Source organism: Pholcus phalangioides, unplaced genomic scaffold (assembly GCF_987345545.1).
Source record: "Pholcus phalangioides strain wild (caught in Gottingen) unplaced genomic scaffold, Ppha-v1.0 ptg000031l_1, whole genome shotgun sequence".
In the NCBI taxonomy this organism is placed as follows: Eukaryota; Metazoa; Arthropoda; class Arachnida; order Araneae; family Pholcidae; genus Pholcus; species Pholcus phalangioides.
The window spans coordinates 1,197,478-1,212,885 of record NW_028301621.1 but is presented as its reverse complement, the minus strand read 5'-3'; the positions used below and the strand labels follow the sequence as shown (position 1 = coordinate 1,212,885).

Sequence of the window (15,408 nt, the reverse complement as noted above, 5' to 3'; positions counted from 1 at the left end):
TGGTAATGATCACGCTAATTCATAATTAACGCGAGTGTTTAATCATCAATAACCATTCTTTGTCGGAAGAAAAATTTATGGCATCACTCGGAACCAATATGAAATCCATGGTCGCATCTGCATCAGTGTTTCCTAACAATATCGTCCTGCATTTCATTGGTGCAGTAGAACCTCGGTTATCCGTGCTCCGAAAATTTCATGTTCAGCTCTTTCTTTTCTAACCGTGTTGTTGGTGGTCCCCCCCCCCCTGCATTGGTTATGTAAGATTTCGTAGAGCTGGATTTCTCTCTTCAGTCACATTTTACAAAACCACCCCCCCCCCCCACATTCTCAGAGCCTGAAAACGTGCTGAAACGGCAGTTCCCATGTCCACACATAAGAAGCGGACATTATTGTTCTGGGGCGATCGGCACTCGAAGATTTACAGCCAATTACAAGAAAAGCCGGCAACTTAATCGAAATGTATTGCATTTTCTTGCAACTCAAAGATAAGGTACAAGAATGGTGTAACTTCGGATGCGATCACGTGAGCGCGTGGCTCATCGGCTGGGCCAGCGCTATATTCCTTACTTGCGTTATTCTCGAAGCAGATTTTATAACTGTGCAGAATGGCTGACACAGGAAAGGAATAACTAGTGTTTTGCGGTTGTCCGTGATCACCTTCCCCAGTTTTCAGCCCGGATAATCGAGGCTTTTTTTGTAATTTTTTTTTCATTTCTGCCATCAATGGAACCCAGTTTATTAGTAGCGTGGCCTCTCATTCAATAAGCGAAATTTTTTTAGTTTAATAAAATTTTGTTATTTTAAATCATTTTTTTTTACTTCCGGCGGTTTAGATGTTTCTTTTTATTATCCGTTTTTACGGGTCCCCACCATTAGACCGGGTAATCGAGGCTCTACTGTAAAAGAGGGACCATGGGTCTTCATTCATTTTATCGATAAAATTCGTGAAATTCATTTTAGCGATGCGAGGGGTCGTGGCCTGTATTTCAACTTTTATGCATTTTATTTACAAGGGTTCCACGGCCTTTATTTTATTGCTACCAGGGGTCTGTGGCCTTTATTTTATTGCTACCAGGGGTCTGTGGCCTTAATTTTATTAGTAAAAGATGTCTGTGGAACGCTAAATGTTAGGAACCTCTGTCCTATGGAATGGCTTAATCTCATTACTATCACGGGCGTAATATTACGTCGAAACATCAGTGAAATAAATTCAAACAAGTTCTTTGTGTTTTCTTTCGTCTCTCTTCATCATCGCGAATCTTTATAGTAACCCTATCTCTAAGGGGAAGTTGCTCTTTTTTGCCTTCCTTTCTTTCTACATTTTCCTATTCATGATTTTTTTTCCCACACACACAATGTATCTTTTTACTATATACATGTAAGAGCGAAAGAGAACACGTAGGGTGAGGGTTAAAAGAGGACTCTAAACATACTCTCTTATCTACTCTATCTATTGTACTTTTTCCTTATATATATATATTTTTTCTTTTCCTATTTTTTCCTTTCATAACGTGCGCATAAGGCTTATTATCACCGATTCGTCAAATAGAGATAATACAAATTTCTTGCCAAAACTTTGTACGTCAAAAGGTTAATCAAAATGGGGTTCGATTCGAAAAATATCTAGTAGAACCTTCTGGAGCGAACACTATTGGCGATGTAGCTTGGGTTGTTTATGTTGTTGTGGTAAGGTAGGCTAATAAGTGAGAAGACCGGAGAAATTGCGGTTGTTAACGTTGAAAAGTGATCTAGAAGTCACATTGTTGAACTTGGCACTACAATGGTTTTCCCAAAATAGAGCTCCCCCGCAACGGATTTCCTAACGATGATTTTGAAAACAATTCTCCATTCCAGAAGCTCAACGATAAATTATTATTATCTCACCATAATACAAACAGTAGTGATAGATAATGTTTCCGAAATTGTCTCTTTTCCAGGGTGGAGTGACTTTTGTGACAACCGGAGCCACTCGAATGTGTCTGATGAAATTCATTAGGAAATTCGGACAAAACGGGTGGGGTTTTGTGGTAGAGAATAGAGAAGATCCTCTTCCACTCGACGAAAATTTATTTTCTGTGAAAGAGGCTTGAAACCCTACACTTGGGCATGTTTTAAATGAAAATCTCTCGGTGAGTGACAATGTAGGCCACACACACAGAAGCTTGAGCCACATTGCAGAAGCCTTAGTACACGAACGAGGCGGTCAACCGACAGAAAGAGGAGGAGGCGCCTTATACGCCGTTTTGGGTATTGAAAACGCCGATTTCGTCACTCCTTTTGCTTCAAAGAATCTTCTTCGATGAAAAGTCTTTTCATAGAGAAAACTCTCTTAACATACGATGTCGAGTGGCTTCCTTCGTATCCGACTTGTTTGGCTCGAGCGTTTCAAACTTTAAAAGGTTTCAACATGCATCTCGTTTAAATGATATCGTGGACGTTCCTCGATGAGTTTCTGTAAACAAAGTTAGCAAGCGCATATGTGAGGAACCAACGCAACGATTATTTTATTTTCCGAATTTATTGCAGTTCGAGCAAATTCCAAGTAGATTCGATCTCTCACTTCCAGTTGATCTTCAGACGGTCATCAGAATATCGCAAATCAAAAATTTGTATGCGCTACCAGAAGTGTATTTACGGGGGAAAGGAGGCTAAAATTGGGAAGGGGTGGTTTTTGAGGAATGAATGAGTAGTCGAGAAAATTGATGGAATGGTGGCAAAATTTGTGTAGCCTACAGGCGGCGTAAATCTGCTTCTTACCTTGCTAGAGTAACCCAGAGAGTTTAGAAGCATCTAAGTCAGGCATCTTCAACCCTTCCAAGTGGTCAAAAGATTTGACTCAGAAAGCAAGAAACCGGTCTGGTGAGTGACCAAGTGACTTAGGTAGTTTTCAATCATGTGAGTGACCTACAGAGCAAGGATCAGTGAGTGATAAAAAGAGTGGCCTGGAGAGTTTGCAGGCATGTGAGTGACCTAGAGAGATTGCAAGAATGTGTTGTACCCAAAAAGAGTGACCTAGAGAGATTGCAAGAATGTGTTGTACCCAAAAACAGTGACCTAGAGAGATTGCAAGAATGTGTTGTACCCAAAAACAGTGACCTAGAGAGATTGCAAGAATGTGTTGTACCCAAAAAGAGTGACCTAGAGAGATTGCAAGAATGTGTTGTACCCAAAAAGAGTGACCTAGAGAGATTGCAAGAATGTGTTGTACCCAAAAAGAGTGATCTAGAGAGCAAGAGACCAGGTCAGTGAGCAATCAAGAGTAGCCAAAAATGCGTGGTGACCAAAAGACGATTTAGGGATATGGGGGTAGAAAAGGGGGCTAAGCAGGCCCAGTGCGGCAAATTCGAGAAATGAGTGGTCCAGAAAATCAGACTAAAATGGGTGAAGGGCGGCAAAATTTGTTTAGCCCACAGTCGGCAAAAACCATAAATCCAACCTCTGTGCGCTACATTCTTCATGTATGGGAAAGAAAACACACATCTTACGACCATGGCTTCTCAAACGATCTTCCAAGGCAAGTTGGCCTAGAGCAATATTTCTGAACCGTTTTTGATATCGCGGATTCTGTGGTGCGTCAATGATCCGAGGACACCCCCCCCCCCCTCCCGCGTCGGAAGGACAGTTAAGAGACGCCTACCCCCTTCCATAAAATCCAAAATGTATCGTTCTGATAATTTGCATACCATAAAAAAAATTATAAATTATAATTTCACAGCATAAAATGTGTCGGTCATGCAATGGAAGTGAATGGAAATGAGTCCTCTAGAGAGAGCCCCTTAAAAAGTGCTCGCGGACCACAGGTTGAAAAACACTGGCGTAGTGCAATGATTCCCAAACTGTGTTCCGTCAAACATTTCTTGGTGCTCCGTGAAGCTATTGGTACTTGAATGGCAGAACTTCTTTTCGAAGTAACCTCGATAATATGTTCGAATGAAGTACAGAGCAAATACGAAATATATTTATTCACGTAAAACACTTTTTAATATAGACCTACCTTTAATTTCTTCCCTTTTAATTGTTGTGTATGTATTCAGGTAAATTTCACATTTTTCCAAAGCAACTCTCCCTACTAGCATCAAAGGAGCTCTTCAATTGATATACTGTTTCAAAAGTCATTTAGCCCATGGGCAGCTGCTTTTGCAACTCCAAATCCTTTACCAAGATAGTCTATCTTGATTTGGGGAATAAAAAGTCAATACGTTTGTTGTTGGGCCCTGCTTTTGTACAAATGCAAAGAAAAGTTTCGTAAGCTTGCATAAAACATACCTATGTGATCATTGACTTTTTGCAGCTTTTTTTTTTTAGTAGGAGATTGTTCATTTCCACAGACCCCTCTCTTTGCAGAGAGAATGCAGACATACACAGCCTTACAAAGGCTTAATAACTCATACTTAAGCATCGAAATACCGAGTGATGATCACCCTTGACTCGTAGGTACACTAATTTTTTTTAATGTCTTCATATACATTATTCATAATAAAGTAAGTTTTTCATCAACTAGAAGTCTTGCTTAGATTTCAAGATAGCACGAAAAATTCCTTAATTATCCACCAGGTGGAGTTAGAAATGATAAGAAAGTTAACCTTTCTTATCATTTGGCGCGTATTCGTATTGCTATGCTACTACGTTACTTTCATGATTCTATCTGCCATATTTCAGGAGTTATTCAAGATTTATGTGGAAAATTTCCCTCAAATATTCATACTTTTTGCTCCCGGGCATCCCGAAATGATCCTTAGAGGTTAAAAACGATTGCAAGAGGCTGCGAATATGTCATTGTATATGAGATCTTCAAGTGCTCATAACTTTTGAATGGGTGAAGATAGAGCGATGGAAGAAGTGTCTGGGTGTACTAAACCGAACATGCGCTACACCAGTGATTCCCAACGTGGGCGTTAACCTGAATGTTCCAGGGGGGGGGGGGGCGATAGAAGCTATGGGTGTAACATAGGATCCTATGAATTAGATTACGTTGGGGGGCGATGGGAAAAAACAATTTCGGAAGAAGGGGGCGATGGGACAAAAAATGTTGGGAAACATGCGCTACACTATCATAACAACCCAAATGTTGTCACCTGGTGGAAATCGTGAACTTTTTACCATGTCTTATCAAACAAACGGGCTTTGAACTAAATTATCTCTTAAATTTGTTAAACTATGTATAATGAGATGATAATATAGAAAGTTTACTCAGAATGTACACTGACTGCCAAAATTTTTACCATTTAATACCATCTACTACTACTTTCAGAGCAAGAGCATTTTACGTTCCGCGGACCCTTATGCCAATAAAGTCAAGGCTGTGGACCCCTGGTACCTTTTCCCTTTTGAATCGAACAAAGCCCAGGCTCTATCGTCCATAGGCAATTCCAGCCATTGTTCCGAAGAGGGATGAGAAACCCCTGATACTAATAAGATTAGGGAAACGGACACCTCGCACCAACAAAATTAAGGCCATGGACACCTTCTCAGAATAATATAATATTCATTGTATACTGTAAAAAAAAGTGGCCTACGTCGACTGTCCTCATACTTTCAGAAAGGCAGGTTGTTTGCCCTCACAAAAAAGAATGAGTTAGTTGTTTTTTAATTCAAGTTTACAGACCCCTGAAGACTTCCCAAGGACCCCTGGCCTAGAGCTAGAGCTGCCTTAGAGACATTGGTGTGTGCATAATGCTACAGGTTAGTTGCAGGCAAGATTGCGAAGTTCAGAGGTGTTCAACCTATAAGACAGTGCGGACGACTTCACTTGTTTAAAAACTCGCCGTAGGCCACTTAATTAAGCGTCCCAGGTTACTTAAGTGATCTGGAGTTGTGTCGCGGGCCACCTGAATTATCTGTAATGCTGTGACCTACACAGTTCGACTGAACTGTGGATTTCAAACTGTGCCACCGGCCATTTAAGTAAGTGCCTGAAGTGATCTAAGAATACACCGCGGGTCACTTAAGTGACCTGAAAATGTGCAGCGGGTCACTTGAGTGATTTGGAGATGTGTTGCGGGGGTCACTTAAATGATCAGTAAATGTGCCAAGGGTCGCTTATATGCTGTAGAACTGCTGCAGAGATCTTGAAATATGCTGTCTGTCCCTTGAGGGATTCTGAAATGCACCACGGGTAACTTGATTGGTTTTTAAATGTGCCGCGAGGCACCTAAACGATTTGGGAACATACTACGGGCTGCTCAAGTGATGTGGAACTGCACCGCAGGTCACACGAGTGATCAGGAAACGTGACGCTTAGCTCAATTTTACAAAAGCCGGTCGCGGGCCACCTTCAGATTACTCCATGGGCCTTGGGTTGAACATGTATGGCGTATTATGATGAAACGGCTGAACTACAAGTACCTGATTTACTTCAATCGTTGTTCGATTATAACGAGCGCTCTTTCAACCCTTTTATCGATATTTTCGGTATTTCTTTTTTGCACTGAATTGTTATTTTACCGAAAGTAACAAACACGTGGTGCGAGAAACCGAAGATCCGTGACGTCAAAAGAGAGATGCGAAAGCGCTCACACATCATTAGATAAGAAATCAGGGTGTAGATGCGCCTTTTTAGAGCCCCAAAAAAAAATGCATCAACAGAAAAACTGAAGCATTTCGGAGAAATCACCAAGTTCAGCCCAACGTGCTTAATTCCACGCATGGCAATACCTGAACGCTTAAGAGTAAGAAAATGCAGTGTAGGTCGGCCTATACTTTAAGCACATACAGTCGATCCCGCTTAGTTTATTACACTTATTTTCGTGGTCTCAACTCTAATTCTTATTGAGATTTTCCATTCAATGCGTTTTCCCGTTTACAACGTTTTTCCACAACGGTTTTTTGGAAAACATTATAAGTGGGATCCACTGCATTTCATGGAATTGCATACGAGGGTACTCAGCCTTCAGGAAAGCGTGGTCCACTTTTTTTGGTTTACAAACGTGTCGCAGCCCTCTAAAGTGAATTGCGAATGTGCCGCATATTACTTCTCGGTGCTCTTGAACTCTGCTGCGGGTCACTTAAGCGATCCGAGAATGTGCCGCGGACCACTTAAGTCACGTGGAAATGTACCATGGGCCGCTTGAGTGGTCTGGAACTGTGTCACGGGTAACTTGTGTGAGTAATGTGAAAATGCACCACGAGCCGATCAAGTACTCTGGAATTATGCCACATGTCACTTAAGTGATTTGTAAATATTTTGCGGGCCACTTGAGTGATGTGAAACTGTACCACGTGCTGATTAAGTGCTCTAGAACTGTGTCGAGGCCCATTCAATGATCTGAAAATATACCGCGGGGTCACTTAATTCACGTGGAACTACGCTGCAGGTCACTCAATTGATCTGTAAATGTTCCACGTAGTTCATTTTTACAGAGTTAGGCTTGAGATCCCGGGCCACATCAGATAATTCCGAGGGCTACATTTGGCCCGGGGCCATGGGTTGAGTATACATGACATAGTATACATGAGAGCTTTTGACACGCTCCCGCAGTCGTATCCCATCCCACACAACATTTCAATATAACAATTAATTTCAATTAAAAAACGAAATTATCACGACGAACTTGTGAATTAATTACCTCATTATTTTATAGTGTAAAGAACTAAAACAGGTATTTTCTACACGGTGATTCGAAAGCACCGCAGTGCTCCCCGAGGCACTAAAAAGTAGGCTACTTGCTCCCAATTTCGGGATGTCTTGATCTACATATGCAGCTTAGTTAAACAATCCCATTAACACTGCATTAAAAAATTCACATTATACTAGTCTGAAAATGAGCAGCCACCAGGTTGGAGATCTTTTTCTGATGTTGTGCATAAAGCAGGGCCGTCATTTCAACTTTTTCCGGGGGGGAGGGGGGGGGCAAAGCACATGTACTCAATGTATGTATATATATATATTTGTATATATATATATATACACCATTTTTAGTGTATTTTCAAAGCCCTCCCCATGCCCCCCCCCCCATAAATGACGGGGCTGGGTGCTCACGACTTGAAGAAGTTTGAATATCCCTGAATCATGACAACTGGAAATTGGAGGGACGTCCTGATGACAAATATTGAGAGATTTCATTGGAAAGATCGATAACGAGTCTTCGATTTGACAACGTGATGGAGAAAATTTAAAAGAAGATAATGCGGTGATTGATGTCAACGAAATGAGACAAGCAGTCTTCACCCGTAATAGCATGAAAATAATCTAAGACGAGGGGTGCACAACCTTGGCCAGAGACTCTCGTATGAAGGGTGGCCATATGACCTGTACTTTACAGGATATTCCCGTAATTTTGGTTGTCCAACTTTTTTTACAAAATGTCCCGTTTTTTCCCGTTTTCAACGAGACTTTTTAAAATCAAGAATTGAGATAATTTTTATAACTTGAAAAAAACTATAACTACGATAAAAAATAGTAACACAATTAATTATTGTCGTAATAATTTGTTCATCTCCACATATTCATCAAATATCTACGTTTTCCTGGCGAATGCATTTTGACACTTGCGTTTCCCCTCATTTTTCGCGACTGGCAATTTCTCAGCAATTTTAGCGGTAAATGGCAACCTTACTTGCCTTGACAACTTTTTAATAACATATCCCGTATTTCTATGAAAGAAATATGATCATCCTATATAGGTGTTTACCATGTTGCGTGTATTGACACTTTTATACCGGAACAACTTTCGCTGGTCAGATGGAAACTCTTGGCCCAAGGGCCGGATATTGTACACTCCTGATCCAAGAAGAATAATCATCATTTGATCATTTTTCTTGCACTACGGTCATTTTCTGCACACGAGGGCTCCAAGAAGAATAACAGTGGATATTGATACATACAATAAAAAAAAAACAAACAAGTGAAGGGCTATTGTGTGCCACGTTGTCTGAGGTGGATGGCTCACTTCGGCCCGTACGCTCAAACTTGTGTGGGCTAATGTGACCACAAGTTCGGAACTACGGGTAGAAGTAAGCCACCTGGTAAGTCTTCTTCATCGGCTCCATTTTGCTTCTTCTCCTCCTTTTTCCTGTCTCTCGCGTGACACAAAAATAAACAAACGTACCTTTCACTGATCCGTCTGTTCAAAATTCCTGAGACGGATAAATCAATTAAAAATATAAGCTGTAACGCGATAACGTTGCCAGATTTTGACAGAGGGTGTGCGCTATTGACAGGAGAGCAAAATCATATAGTTATCTATTCTAAGAGATTCACGATGCACAAAGAGATGTACGTATGCAATTCGTTCGGCACCGCTTGGTGCCGTTAAAAGCCAAAATCAGATCCAATATAATCGGGCAAATTAATTGGAAAAAATTTAACAAACTTTTTATTTTCAAATAAATGCCTTCGGATGCAACAACAAAATTAACAGGAAATGCACCATTTTTTAGCAGATAAAATTACTTTTAAAAATAGCATTGATCGTACCAATGCTATTTTTAGCAATTACATGCTATTTTTAGCAATTATATGCTATTTTTAGCAATTATATGCTATTTTTAGCAATTATATGCTATTTTTAGCTATTTATATGTGCAATAGTACACATATTTTTTCATTTACAACTTTCTTAGCGTTTTCTTTTATCTCGCGCTGATATTTTGAGCAGTTGATATTGCAAATATGTTTCTTTAGGATGTGTATTCTCCTTGACATTTAATTCAGGAGAATTTCCAGGTAAATCAAGGAATGAACTCTTTGCAAAAGTTTAAAAAATTTTATCATGATGGAAAAGTATGCAAGTAATGGCACGATCCTACGTTTTGAGATTTCTATAAAATTTTTGAACTAACGTATGCAAGTTGCATGTGCAATACCCCGACGAACTTTGCGATTCAAGGTATCCGACTACGTTTCAAACGTCATTTTGGAAGAAAACATTCATTCTTATTATTTTTTAATGAAAGCCCCACTTTCTGAGAGTCCAAAACAGACCTTGTTTTGTTTATATGACGCTTGGAACCGGAGTTACGACCAATTTAGTGTTGCATTTTTACATAGTGTACATATATGTAATCTGTGAATAAAAACTTTAAACTCGTACGAAGAATGCTATTTTTGACATTGAGTTTGAAACATGATTTCTGAAAATCTATAGATTGTACTATTGAGCTTTAAAATTATACTGTGCCATAGGCGTATGCAGAATTTCCTCGGGGTCGGGGGCGTTTCAAAATTTCTCTTTTTCTGAAGGGGTAGGTTTTTTCCTGCAAAATGACATTATAATCTCGCTTTTTGTTTACCAATGGTGCCATATATTACGGTTTTCTATCAAAATCTCTAAGGTCTATAACATGTATTTGTCCCTAATTACAGGGTTTTATACACGATATGTAAAATGGAATTTAAAAAATTCTCTCGCACATCAATAGATTTGAATGTAACTTATGACCTTATTATACACTCTTTCAAATTTTGATGCAAAACCTGCATCATTACTAGCTAAATCTGCTGTAAAAGAAAATGAAATCGTTATAGAATTTTTTTTGCAATCGTGTTTCGAATATTACACTAATTTTGCTTAAAATTCGACATAAAAATGACTTTTCAATGGAAAATGAGACATAGACCAAAATATATTATTGTTTTCACCATTACGAGGCACTTTCTATCGGAAAACGTTATTCAAGTTCACTCCAGTCCCATTTATAGAAAAGTGCCAAGAAAAGTATTCGATACCTTAATGTAAAAATTTATAAAATTCAAGCATAATCACGGGACTGTTGGTCAGATAGTAGGCTAATGATTGTTGAGAATCAAATAAAGAATTATTTTATTCGATCAGAACAACATATGTAATTAAACTACGCTGGTTTAGCATTCTAAACTGAGGGGCATACGAGATATCAGCTTTGACCAAGTTCTGATTCACGTATTTTGACAAACACACAATAACGATCCTAAGACAGAAATATAATTCCAAATCCTAACTTTTCAAATGTTTTTCAAGTTTGTTTATTCCCTTCTTCAGATTTTTCCCCCTGACTCTTGCTAAATATTTAACATTTTCCTTGACACTTTCCAGGTTCCTAAGAACCCTTTAACAATAATAAATTCAAGTTTTATTTGAATTAATGAATTCATCAATAATTCCAGAAACAGAAACTAGAGTCCACTTTTTTTGCTGCAAACCCCCCCCCCCAAAAAAAAAATTGTTATTTGTGGGTATTTTACAGCTTCTTGCACACGTTTTCGTAACCGAAAACCGCCATTTAATCGGCGATTCATGTCACACAACCGATTTACACATTGTCAATTACACGTGTGATAATTAACCGCACTATTGTTTAAAACATAGTGGTAAAAATGAGGGGAAAAAACTAATCATTGGTGATAGAGAATTAAAAAAATGAAAAGAGTTATTTTTATTTAATTTCCAATCATTTTCAAGTTCACCAGATTCTTATGAGACATCTCAGTACAGTAATAATTTTGACATTGGTTTAAATATGATTTTGACGATTAACATTTTCGTTTGAAGTGATTAACTAAAAATATTCGAAAGATATATATTTTTAACTCACCATCGAATCAATTTGAAAGTCGCAAAAATGTGATAGATCTTTAAAAAACTTATTCAATGGCTGATATTTATACGTATAAATCTTCTTGTTTTCTGCAAGACACTATTTCTCACGTTTCCGGAAATGAGAAAAATGAATATGGACGTGTGATTGAAAAAGACGATTAAAAATAGTATCGATTTCACAATTTCAATTGAGAATTGCAAGAAATTAATTATGGCTCAAAATCCCCACGCACACAAATGGATATTTATAGAACTTAAAATAAACAACAGTTGTTAGGAAAAATATGATTTTCTTTCTGGAGATTGCGTTTGAGGTAGGTGTTATTGTTCTTTCGTGAGAGTCATATGCATATTATAAAAATACTTCATGAAAAGAAAAATTGAAAGAAACAATAAATATATAGTAAATTTCATGTCGCATATTTCAGTTTGGGGAAAGAGAAAATAATAAAAGAAGATAATTTCGAAATTTCTTCTACGACTTCTTTGTGTTTTTTCGCGTATCCCGATAAAAAATTCAAACGCGGTGAATATTTTTGATAGTTACTGTTGTTATGCAATTCGATTGATGATCGTTTATTTGAGTTGAATGCAATAAAATCATTGCCATTCGTTTCGACCAATTTCTCAATTATGTGTTAAGAAATAACTATGTAAACTACATTAAATGCATTAAAATGCAGATGACGTGTGTTGGCAAGAGAAAGAACTAATGAACAGAATAAAGAAATTAAATGAACTGAAATATGAAATAACCTCAGCTATACAAGAAAACACACATCCACTGACACTGATTTTTCAAACGATATGCCAAGTCAGTCTCAAGCTTCATTTAAAATAAGAATTGTCTTTGACCAATTTTTCAAACGAAATCTGACTGTGAGCAATGTTTAAAGCAAAAATTATACCAGTTGACTGCGAGCAGTGTTTGAAGCAACAATTGTGCCAATTGACCGTGAGCAGTGTTTGAAGCAACAATTGTGCCAATTGACCGTGAGCAGTGTTTGAAGCAATATTTGTGTCAATTTCCTGAGAGCACTATTTAAAGCAACAATTGCCTCAATTGACTGTAAATAGTGTCCAAAGCGAAAATTATTTTAATTGACTGCGAGCCATCTTTAAAACAACAATTGTTTCAATTGTATTTATGCAATGCCTAAAACAACAATTTTCTCAATTGACTATGAGCAGTGTTTGAAACAACATTTGCCTCGACTGATTGTGAGCAGCAGGGCCATTTAAAGAGCACCATGGGTTATCAGGCCAAGGGATTTTTCTGAGACCCTTTTACCTGTCAAATTTTCGAAAATTTCACCCAGTTCTATTTTTTCCTCTCTTCCCTTGACCCACCCCCTGGTCGTTCCCCGATGCGTTACGTCGGCCCAGAGCAGTGTCTGAAGCAACTCGGTTGTCTCAATAGCCCTTATGCTATGTTATAACGATAAAGAAATCTCTGGACTCTCTGAGGAGAAGCATTCCAAACATCAATAATCTGTGATCAGTGTTTCAAACAAAGATTATTTTCGAATAGCCTACTATAGCCAGGGAACAATAATTTTTCTACGAATTTTTCAAAACAGTGTTTCAGACGACAATTGGCGGGGCTGTGATCAGTGTTCAAAGCGATAATTGACTGTGAGCAGTGTTTAAAGCAATTATTGTCTCAATCGCCTTTGTCTCTGCGCATTGTTTCAAACAATGATTGTTTTCGAGTGGTACGATATTTTATTCCAAGGAGCAATAATTTTTTTATGGATTTTTCAAAACAGTGATTCAAGCAACAATATTGTCGGCGAGCAATATACAAATAATAATGGTAAAACATGTTATACAGTCGATCCTGGTTATAACGTTTCCCGCTTAGCGCGACTTATTTTCGGGGTCTCAACACAAAGTATAATTCACATTAAGATTTCCCGTTTAAAGCGTTTTCCCGCTTACAACGTTTCTTCATGGCGGTTTTATGGAAAACGTTAGCGGGATTCACTGTATATTGCCCGTAGAGCATTAAGAAACAACTCTCTTCTTAGATGGCTCGCCGACTATACGCAGGTGATTAGTAGGGCTGGTCCGATTAATCGATCAATTGTTAATCGTAGTTATAAAATTTTAGTTAAGTTACTCGATCAATTCGATTAACATTTTTATTAAAAGTTTGTGAATTAACTTAATTAAACCGATCAGATAATGTATAAAAATCATGTTTTATACAGAACATTTTGGAAAAGTGACCATGTTTTAAAATATTTGATTCAATATTTTGATCAAATTAGATTCAACGGAAACTGATAATTGCAATTTCAAACTGAGTTTGATTGGAGTTTCAGAAGACAAGGCCAAAACTCATTGTCTCCACTGTATGTGAACAGTAGTTCACTACGTAGCAGAACTGTGTTCAGAACATTAAATTGGGTGAGGCGGGCAGCCTTATTGCTTAACCTACTACTATATTTTTTTACGTGTACCGAATATGTGAGTGAAATGAATGAAATATATTTTTATAGCATCTATTAATATTATATAGTCATAAACAATATATTCGATTAAAATTCGATTAATCAATTAAAATTTTTTGATTAACCAGTTAAAATTTTTAATCGATTCTCAGCCCTAGTAATTAGGTATATTCTTGGAACAGTATATCCAAACTGTTATTGCTTTCGGTATGTGTTGCAAGCAACACTTGATTCTGAACAGCATTTTAAGCAAAATTTTGAACAGTTGTTTCCCTACCAGTTTTTTAAGGAAACGATTGTTTTCGGTATGTTTTGGAAGCTACGATTCATTCTGAACAACATTTTAATCAGAACTTTGACCAGTTGTTTCATTGCTAGCGTTTCAAGCAACGATTGTTTTCGGTGTGTGTTGCAAGCTACGATTGATTTCGAATAGCATTTCAAGCAACAATCGCAGTTGTTTTCTCAGAAACGTTTCAAGCAACAATTGCTGATATTGCTCGAATGAAATGATAATACAGAATTTTCTAAGAATAAATGTTACGATTATTCATAATTACGGTATTCAGTTAATAGTTACATCAAAAAACTTTCTCATCTACTAATTTGAGTGTTTCATTCAAATGAAGAAGCAATATCCAATTATTACAGGTTTTTTTTGTGAGAACGAGTGCAAAACTTACCTTGCGAAATAAAATCCTCGGGTTCACTTCATGCTTTTGCTAACGGATATCACGAAGCTCCACCTGATGGGAATAAAATAGACACATATTGATGCATATGCTACGAAACAAACCAAGACAATGAATTTGCACTCTAAGTAGAAGTGTTATTTAAGACGAAAGAAAGAAAAAAGTCAGTTTGTTTTCAAATTGCGCGCACCTTACGAGGACTGGCTAGAAATGGCAACCGGTTGGACACGGTCCTTTCTCTACTGGGCCGTTTAGTAGCGACAAAAAAAAAAAATTGAAATGATGGTAATAATAGCATATATATAAGAAAAATAAAATTATGAATATAAAAAATTCAAATGGTGCTCTCCCAAGTAAAAAATTCGTAACGGCCACTAAGGAAAAAGAGCGTCTGGCAAAGTTGACCAATGATGGAAGGACGCATCCCGATAGCGTCTGGGCATCTCAGCCAATCAGAACTCTGCTGTAGAAAGAGGGGGGGGGGGAGAGAAGAGAATGTGAGCGATTTCTCCTTTTCTTAGTTTCTTTTCTTATTTTAATTTAAGAAAAAGAAAGAGAGTGTAGTAGAAGAAGAGGAATATTGTAGATATGGGCTGTGGTGATGAATAAAGATGGCTTTTCGCTCAACTTGACTGTGTATAAGTATGCATGTGCTCGTGGAAGGAGAAGTGAAAGAGAGAGACCAATTCACGCTCCTCGTGTTCCAGCAATAAATTACCAGACCCTTCTTCATAAATGAAT

General features: G+C 37.9%; 1 long non-coding RNA gene across 1 annotated transcript in view; it reads right to left on the bottom strand.

The window, feature by feature from the left end:
* The window catches only part of LOC149066977 (uncharacterized), a 123,827-nt gene that overhangs the window by 11,895 nt on the left and 96,524 nt on the right, over positions 1 to 15,408 (bottom strand). The window contains exon 4 of the long non-coding RNA XR_016195380.1: positions 14,659 to 14,721. This is a non-coding gene — a long non-coding RNA (uncharacterized LOC149066977). The remainder of the gene's footprint in view (positions 1 to 14,658; positions 14,722 to 15,408) is intronic.